The sequence below is a fragment of the Cetorhinus maximus genome, chromosome 26, assembly GCF_964194155.1.
Source record: "Cetorhinus maximus chromosome 26, sCetMax3.hap1.1, whole genome shotgun sequence".
Taxonomy (NCBI): domain Eukaryota; kingdom Metazoa; phylum Chordata; class Chondrichthyes; order Lamniformes; family Cetorhinidae; genus Cetorhinus; species Cetorhinus maximus.
Window position 1 is genome coordinate 22,313,734 of NC_135904.1, and position 9,166 is coordinate 22,322,899.

General features: G+C 44.0%; 1 long non-coding RNA gene across 1 annotated transcript; it reads right to left on the bottom strand.

Moving 5' to 3' along the window:
• Positions 1–349: 349 nt before the first annotated feature.
• On the bottom strand, positions 350–3,250 carry LOC144668180 (uncharacterized). Its single transcript, XR_013573436.1, has 2 exons — positions 2,924–3,250; positions 350–609 (listed from the first exon to the last, which is right to left on the bottom strand). It is a non-coding gene; the product is annotated as an uncharacterized LOC144668180 (long non-coding RNA).
• Between the last annotated feature and the right edge of the window lie 5,916 nt (positions 3,251–9,166).

A 9,166-nucleotide genomic window follows, 5' to 3' on the forward strand; every position in this document is an offset into this window, starting at 1 on the left:
TTTAATGGCGTTAAGTGGTGCTTTAATTATTGGCAGGCACAGCTCCGACATCCACGCGTGCCCGCTGACCTGAAGATTGCTCGCGTGCAGACTGACATCAGGATGCCTGCCCGATGTCATCTTGCACATCCATTCAGATTGGGCGCGCGCCCACCCGCGAGATATAAAATTCTGGCCTTAAAATATGGGACGGCTAGTCACCCTGCAGCTAAGCAGGCACAACTTGCAAAAGGGAGAATCTAGAAAATGAATTCACTCCATTCATATAAATACAACTAATAAATGAAGAAAAACTACCAATAATGAGTCTGTGTGTGCTGCAGTAAAATATAACTTGACTGGAATGCACTGCAAGTTTCAAATTTTATTGTGATATATAAAAACACAAAACCTATGATACAAAAACGAAATAAACAGTGCAGGACCGAAAAAATAAATACAGTAAAAGTACAGAAATGTTAAACTGCAGCAGTTAATCAAACTTAAGCATTTGCATGCAGAATGCTTCACTGGATTTTTTTGTTTCTTCTTTAGGTCCTGAATCTTCTCGGATATAACTCTTTCTTGAAAACCTCCTTCCCTGGGTCTGGAGGTGGCGGGAGAAACATGCTGTAAAGTAAAAGGTTTCGGCTTCAAGTTAGTTGGGGGCTTCCAAAACAGGTGACAAAACATCTCCAAGACAACCTCCTGCTGCAAGAAGTTGTATCCCGTATGCTGCCTGCAATAAAACAGCCCGTCAGTTCATCAGACCCATAGATCCCAAAAGCCAAAGTCTTAGGCCAGAATTTTACATTCGAGGGCTGGCTCTGCGCTCCACCTGACTGAACGTAAAATATCATCAAATGACGTCGGGCATGCTTCCTGATGTCATCGCGCACGCACTTAATTTCGCAGTCGACAGGCCCGTGTGCGAATTGGTTCCGCGCCCACCAGTATTTAAAGGACCAATGAAGGCCATTAACAAGCTAATAGACAGCGATTTTACGCTGCCCGTGCAATTTTTACCTTGTCGCATGGGCAAAGCGGGTGCGTGGGAATCACATTTTAATCATTTCCTCATCCACGGGCGGGATAAAAGGCCACTGGAGCAGCAGCACTTTCTCTGTCATTGCCGGTTCATTGCTGTGTGAGTACAGAGTTGTCCCAGAGTTTCTTTGCATCTTGTTTGATTGTCAAGCCTGCCTTTCAGCTTCTCAGGTCCTCATCTTCCCTGGAAGGTTCCCCTGAGTATTGCAGCACTGCTCCTTCATTTTCAAGGCATTGCTCCTCAGCATCCCATCTAATGGGGATACTGTATTCCACTGGTGGAACCTCCTCTGAAGAGGAAGAAAGGGACAGGTGGGAGAAGATGCCAGGTCAGCTTAAAGCATCCCAGAAACAGACCTTTAAGAGGAGAGGCACGCGTTCAGTTGGTGCAGGGCCAGCAGGGAGGCCAAGGCGGGAGGGCATGCGGAAGACGCCACTACCCAGTGGCTAGAGTGTTCAGGCGGCGCTCCAACTACCTCCAGATGTCCACGGTCCAGTGCTGCAGGAGACTCCGCCTCTCCAGGGACACAGTGACAGCAATATGTCACATGATAGGTCCGGAAATCACCTCCAACAGTGTGGGTGGACAATCCATGCCGGTGGCTTTGAAGGTCACAGTGGCCCTCAACTTCTTTGCCTCCGGTTCTTTTCAGGGCTCAGTGGGGGATCTGTGCGGTGTTTCTCAATCAGCTGCACACAGTTGTGTCAAGCTCATGACACGTTCATCCACTTCTGGACAGACGAGGCAAGCCAGGCAGAGAGGGCATGAGGCTTCGCTGCGATGGCTGGGTTCCCCCACATCCAGGGTATAGTAGATTGCTCTCAAGTGGCCATCAAGGCGCCAGCAGATGAGCCGGGAGTTTTCATAAACAGAAAGGTGTTCCACTCAATGATTGTTCAGATTGTCTGTGACCATGGGACACAGATTCTCCAAGTTTGTGCCTGTAACCCTGGGAGCTCACACAATGCTTACGTCTTGTGGGAATCACAGGTACCAAGGCTGTTTGTGGCTCTTGCACAAGTGGATAGATGGATCCTGGATGACAAAGGCTATCCTTGAAGAGGTGGCTGATGACCCCACTTCATCACCCAAGAACTCAGGCCGAGGAGAGATACACCAGGAGTCAGGCCTCCACAAAGATGGTGGTGGAGAGGACCATCGGGCTGCTGTAGATGCACTTCAGATGCCTGGACCTGTCAGGGGCAGCACTGCAGTATCCTCCAGAGCATGTCTCCTTCATAGTCGTCGCATGCTGCACCCTGCACAACCTGGCTCTGTCAAGGGGGAACCCACTGGAGGCCGAGGAAAGCGAGGCAGCCCCATAAGCCAGGGAGGATGAGTCAGAGGAAGAGCCTGGGCAGGTGCAGGGTGAGGACCTCGAGGCAAAGGACAGGAACCCTCATGGAGGCAGGGGCAACAGGGATGCTTTGATCCAGTGAATCTTCTGCTAAGCATCCAAGGCATCAATGCCTTGTCAAGCCAATGACACTGTCTCCTTTGCTAACAATCAATAAATGAGAACCCAACCCAGTACACCAGCACCACACAACGCCTTTCTTTTACAAGCCTGTGCTGCATCTGGCACCTATTTAAACCATCTAGCCAACTCAGCCCATTTAAGTTAAATAAATGTTTATATTACTTCACATAAACATACAAAGAACAAACAAAGTGTCCATCCCTAACATTGATATTGAAATGTTTTGAAAATTAATTCTAAGAATCATTACCTTGTCATCAATTGCAATGTACAAATGCTCACTGGCCTCTTTGTGCTATATATAGTGGGCTTGTTGACTTGGCTTGGGTGGTGCAGGCGTCTCCAACACCTTCCATCTGATCTCTTCACAGGTCAAGAACAACTTAATAGCATTGCACAGCACATTTTAGATTTACCTGCCTAGTTGTTTGGGGCACTACATCAGGCAAATGGTTTCCATTATTCACAAATCCTCTCGTCCCTTTTGATGAAAAGGAAGTTTCCTTGTATCTTTGAAACCTACCAGTGGGAATCATAGGAAGCTTACGGGACAGTAAGAGGCCACTTGGCCCATCGTGTTCGGGCCAGCAGAGAAGTAAGCCACCCAGCCTAATTCCCACTTTCCAACATTTGGTCCATAGCCCTGCAGGTTACGGCACTTGAGGTGCGTATCCAGGCACCTTTTAAAAGAGTTGAGAGTTGCTGCCTGTCCCAGACCCCCAAAACCCTCTGGATGAAAAATGTTTTCTCACCTCCCCTCTGATCATCGACCAATCATTTACCACCACCCCCCAACCCCAACTTCTGCTAAAATATCGAATGAATCTCCAAGGAGAATTGACTGCGTGAGGATGAGCTTAGAACTCAAAATCCACTTTCTACTCTACTTCTTGTAGTCTACCCCAGTTTGATGGGGTCCATTGCACCGCGGAGGGGTTGATGTTGCTGATGTATAATTATATATAATTGTTGTACAATCCCACAGATATACCATTGATCGAGGAATTAATTAAGCCAAACTCTGGCAGGCGCTGAAGAATTAATTGAAAAAATGTGACAAAAGAGCCAAGATGCTATTTGGATGTTTAAGGAAGTGATGTTAAAACAGCTCCACAGCCTCAGACCCGCCCCCAGTTAAACTGTCAAATCCTCGCCCCCTCCCCTCGGACAAAATTCAAATCAAAGGAATTTTCCTCCTTCACCCAGAATGCAACACGGCAGGGGCTGGGACACACACACACACTGGTGATTGACAAACACCGTGACCAATCAGAAAGCGGCTTTTGCCCATGCTGGCAAATCAGGATGTAGTGGGCGAGGACAGGACAGCCTCCTGTCTCCCACGTTGCCGCCTACACTGGCTCCAGGGAGCTTGGGGCTGCTTCATTGGCTCTCCCGCTCCCTGGTGATAACCGCCCATCCCTGGTGGCGGCCGCCCCTCCCGCCCGCTCCCCGGTGGCGGTCGCCCCTCCCTCCGCTTCTGATGCTTCCCTTCCCGCTCTCTGTTATGGCCGTCCCCAACCGCCTCGGCCTCCCCGTCATTCGACGCCTCTCTCCCGCTGCCTGCCGACCTGGTCCCGATCGCCGAATCTCAGGTTGGAGGCCGCTCGGCCCCTTTCTGACCCGCACCTCCCCAGCCGCTCGTCCTCACTCAGCGATCAGGAGGCGAGGGATCAGCGGGGGAGAGGCTGTAACCAGTGAGAGGGGAACAGGGGGAAACTGCAGATTCCCACCTTGTATTTGTATGTTTACTTGTAATGTTCAGCATTTATGTTCATAATTTGTATTTGTTTATTTCTTATGTGCATTTTTTTTCAAAATGCGTGTCTTTTTTAGTTTTGGTCCACTTATAACTCTTCAAGTTAAAACAATTAACAAAATAAGGGATAAATCAAGCACAGCCCCTAAGTCAGGTCAGCTGTAAAACCAAGGACAAAGTTTAAAGGAAACTTACAAACATCAAACCAAAATGTGATTAAAGGGGTCAACAAAACACCCCAGTCCCCGCGGTGCCCACCGGGCACGGAAGACCTCGATGGTGCTGGCAGACACCACATTTGGTCCACTTACATGTGCCACTTTTCAACTCGTTCTTAATTGATGCCCACGCAGGTTTTACCATTATCCATTCTTAGCAGGGGTTACTAACCAGAGAATATGAGGCTATTTCCTAATCACTTTAGATGTAAGGAATGCTACCACTGAGTTACAATTGACACTCTTATCATGGCAACTAAGGTCCTTATAGCAATGGTTACTCCCATAATGGCTTTTGTCATGCTGCTGAGAAAAAGTTCTTTGGATTTATTTTTCTATCCTGAGAAAGCTTTTTATATTATACAGGTTAGGATTTGCCATAACATGACCCTTTGTTGTGTGACTACTCAAAAAAATCAAAAAATCTTCAAATGGTTAAACGCACAACATTAATAAACTTGTATTTATGTGTGCCATTTAAGTCTCCACACCTAAGAAAGGATATACTTGCTACAGAGGAGTACAGCGAAGACTGATTCCTGGGATGGCAGGATTGTCGAATAAGGGGAGATTTTCCTTTGGCTGAAGGGTCCTGAACAAGGGGTTACAGTCTCCGGATACAGGGTAGGCCACTTAGGACTGAGATGAGGCAAAACTTCATCACTCAGAGGGTGGTGAACCTGTGGAATCCTCTACCACAGAAAGCTGTGGAGGCCAAGACACAATATATTTAGGAAGGAAATAGATTTCTAGACACTAAGGATGTCAAGGGGTATGGGGAGAGAGCAGGATTATGTCATTGAAATAGAGGATCAGCCCTGATTGTATTGAATGGCGGAGCAGGCTTTACGGGCCGAATGACCTACTCCTATTTTCTATGTTTCTATCTGTGAGGTGGGGAGATAAATATCATTGTGCTCTTTGTAACACATTGCAAACTTGATGTGAAAATGTACTGACAGGCCAATGCCTTTTTGCCTTACTCAGGCAATCTTTTAACTTAAGTCAATCCAATTGGCTTCAACTGGTAAAAGTTTCCAGTTTGAAGAATCATTGAAGCAGCTACATGGCAACTGGCTCCACTTAATTCCAATTAGTTCCAATTCACCTTTCAGCTTATTCCAACAGAAGTCAACTAGTCCCAGTAAGATTCAAATGTTTACAGTTGAAATCAATTGGGCAAGTGGAATCAGATCAAGGTAAGTGCCAGTTCCAGTTCTTTGCAGTTAAACAAGTCAACGGCTTCCAGTAAAATCACAATGCCCCTGTCATTTTACTAGAAGCTGTTGACTTGTTTACTGTAAACATTTGAACGCCCCTGTTAAATCCAACTGGACAACTGTGGATATCAACTGGTGCCCAGTTATAATCTCCAGTTACTCTGTTTAAAACCGGTTGTGACCTGTTATTTTGGTAGAAATCAGTTATGATCAGTTGGTTTTTCCAGCTGGCTTGAACTAATTTTTCCTCATCATCATGTGACATATTCACATGATTTATGAAAAAGATATCATTCCTATGAAGACTCCACACACTCCATACCTGAGGTGATTTGTTGTATTTGTTGGGTAAATGATCTCTGCTCAGATACATAGCACCAGCATTCTTCAATGTGATTAGTGTATGTGCTGCTTGAGTCTTCGTGACAAATTAGCTGGAGCTATTAGCATGAACTTAATCCTACACTGCCAGCAAGTTCGAGGAAATGAACTGTCTCTCTGTCTTGGACAGTGTTTGTTCATTTTCAGTTCTTATACTTAAATAAATACTAATTTTCTTACTCAAATATCAGAAGTGGTTTTATCAATATAATATTACCTAGAAACTGCAGAAATACATAAACTCAATTTTAGTTGCAATAACAAACTATAAACACTTGAATTCTGTGTGCCTGCGGTCCTTTTCTCCTCCTCACTGGCTATTTTCTCTTTCTATTTTAAAACTTCATATTTATTCTTTATTTCCCCATTACCCAGTTTAGCCTACTTGATGATTACTATACTTTATAGTTCTTACGGAATGCAATCTCTCAATTTACCTCCTTTCTTCTGCCTCCTGGCTAAAACCTTCTATCTTTGGCAGTTCAAAAGAATAGGGTGTGATTGCTATTAGCAGCCACAGAGAACATTGTGTTTAGCTAAGGGGATGAAGAAGGTACACCCTCCAATCCTACAACTACCACATAGCCCCGTTGAAGAGGAGAAGTTACACTCTCCGATCCCACAGCGACTACAGAGACTCAGGCTTCCTTTAACCGGTTTTATTCAAGCATATGCAAGGGAGTTGCAATCATTCCTTAGAATGAAGACCCAGCCCCCAGACTGATTACATTTCATTACTTATGTACTTTTTCTCATCATAATACATTTGAGTACATTTGAATACATCCAATTGGTAACGGACACACCGGTTCCAGGCTAACTCTATCCTATTGAGTACATAAACATGGGATTTTGCTAACCAATTATTCTAAAGGCTGTATACATAATTATATTATCCAATCAAAATTAAAACACGGTTCTCACAACTCAAGACAGTTTGTGTTTCATCAGAGCCCCCTCTTTGTCCATTGTATGTCTTCCCATATGTAAGCTAAAACCATCTGCCCCTTCCCTATGTGAGAGGGGAGTACACTCAATATATTTTATGTCCTACTTTTGTCTCCAGTCTGACCCTCAAGGATGTACAATGTTCATCTGGTAATCTTCAACTCTTAATATGTTTAGCAGCCATGTCTGCCTGGAGATTTCAAGGGTTTTTCAGTAAATTCTTACCGTATTCTCTTTTAGCATTTTTAATTTCCCCCCAACAGGGGGATAGAACAACAGTTGACATAGTGATAGCAAAAATGTAACTATCTCAACCTTTGGAACACCTTTGCTCCTGAAGCCAGGAAGGAAAGGTCAACAAATGCCCAACGGCAGACCACAGAACAGAAGTGATGAGTAAACAGATCTGCACTGCAATGCAGGAGTAATTGATATTGATCCTGATTTTAGGGTCAGTGGTGAAGTGATAGTGCTCACTGATTTCTAAAGATTTTCATCTGTGGGAATTTCCACAGTGTACCCTGCGGAGGAGCTGACAGCAACTTCTGGACTTTCACACTTAACTACAGATGTGTGGATGTCAAAAGTTGCTGTCAATTTGACAGAGTAAAGATGGCAGATGTCAACAGTTTCACTGACATTACAAATGCAAAATGTACTCTTGTTTGAACATGTCCGATCTTGGGATTTCAAAGTACCTCACTATTGAATTCTTCAAATGAAACTTTTTTTTTACGTCCATCTCTAACATTCATCTTGCCATTTTTTTTTTAACTTGGAAAGTCTCAGACAAGAAGACTTTAAATGATAAGATTTAGAGTTAGTTCAATCAGGATTGAGTTCAGATAATAACACAAATTGACCCAACCCATGTTTGGTGCCAGCTTGGTCACTGGGATAAAAGCAAAAAACTGCGGATGCTGGAAATCCAAAACAAAAACAGAAACAGAAATACCTGGTAGTTCATAGGCTTAACCCCATTGGATCTTTCAATCAGATCCTTTCAAAATCGAAACAGGTCATTGCAATTAGTGAGTAACCCAGGCAATGAGTCAGACCCACAAGCCACAGAGTGAGATTGATTTACAACAACAGAACTCCGCCATCTGAATCTTGTTGAACTCATGTACATTTGGCAATGAAAACAAGTTCTTCGTCAAAAATTACTCCCTCAGAGATCTATTTTCGTTGTCTTGAAAATATAAGCCTGAAGGGCCGAAACAAAATACGTCAATCGAACTAAACAACTCGTTCCCAACATTTCACATACATCTGCCTTTTGTGCTTTAACTAAATAAAGCCAGGAGAATGAGACACCTGTGTAATTGCAGTAATTACTGGATAATGATTACACCTTTCAATTAAGATCTATCTTGATTATCTTAAACTGCTGTATTCTGTGATCTCAAAAGATTGGGTATTGCAATTATTTTTCACTGTGGGGTTTTAAATCTGTCTAGATATGCCGTATTAAAAAAACAACTCTGATTTACTATAATACCTTGGAGCTTAGATAGTTTCAGTGCTTCAAGATGCCAACTATACTCTCCAGATTTGGAAGATGCAGCAATACCTTGGCTATTATTTAGAGAGGACATTGGGCAGCAGGTTTGACAAATGGAGTCATGCTGCTGCAGTGGAAGGTTAGTTTTGAGACTGCATGGAGTTTAGGTTCATTGTGGAATTATTACAAGCAGACATCCAATGCATTGGTCTTGGTTAATAATGTTCATTTATTTATTAATTAAATGAATAAATGATATTTGTCTTACTGACTACAGGTAGATAGATCAATAAATTTGTTCCCTCAGTTAGTGCATTTTTGTAAAGAATTAATCGCTTGTAAGATGTCAGCAATGCCGTGGCTCAGCTGGTAGCACTCTCACCTCTGTAGTGGCAAGGTTTGGGATTCATGTCCTACTTCGGGGTTCAAGCACAAGAATTACTGCTGGCACTCTAGTGAAGTACTGAGAGAGTGCTGCACTGTTGGAGATGCCAACTTTTGGATGAGATGCGAACTGAGGTCCCAACTACTCACTTGGGTGGATGTTAAAGATCCTGTGGCACCATTTCAAAGAAGAGCAGGGGAGTTACCCCTGCCGCCATGGCCAATATTTATCCCTCAATCAACAT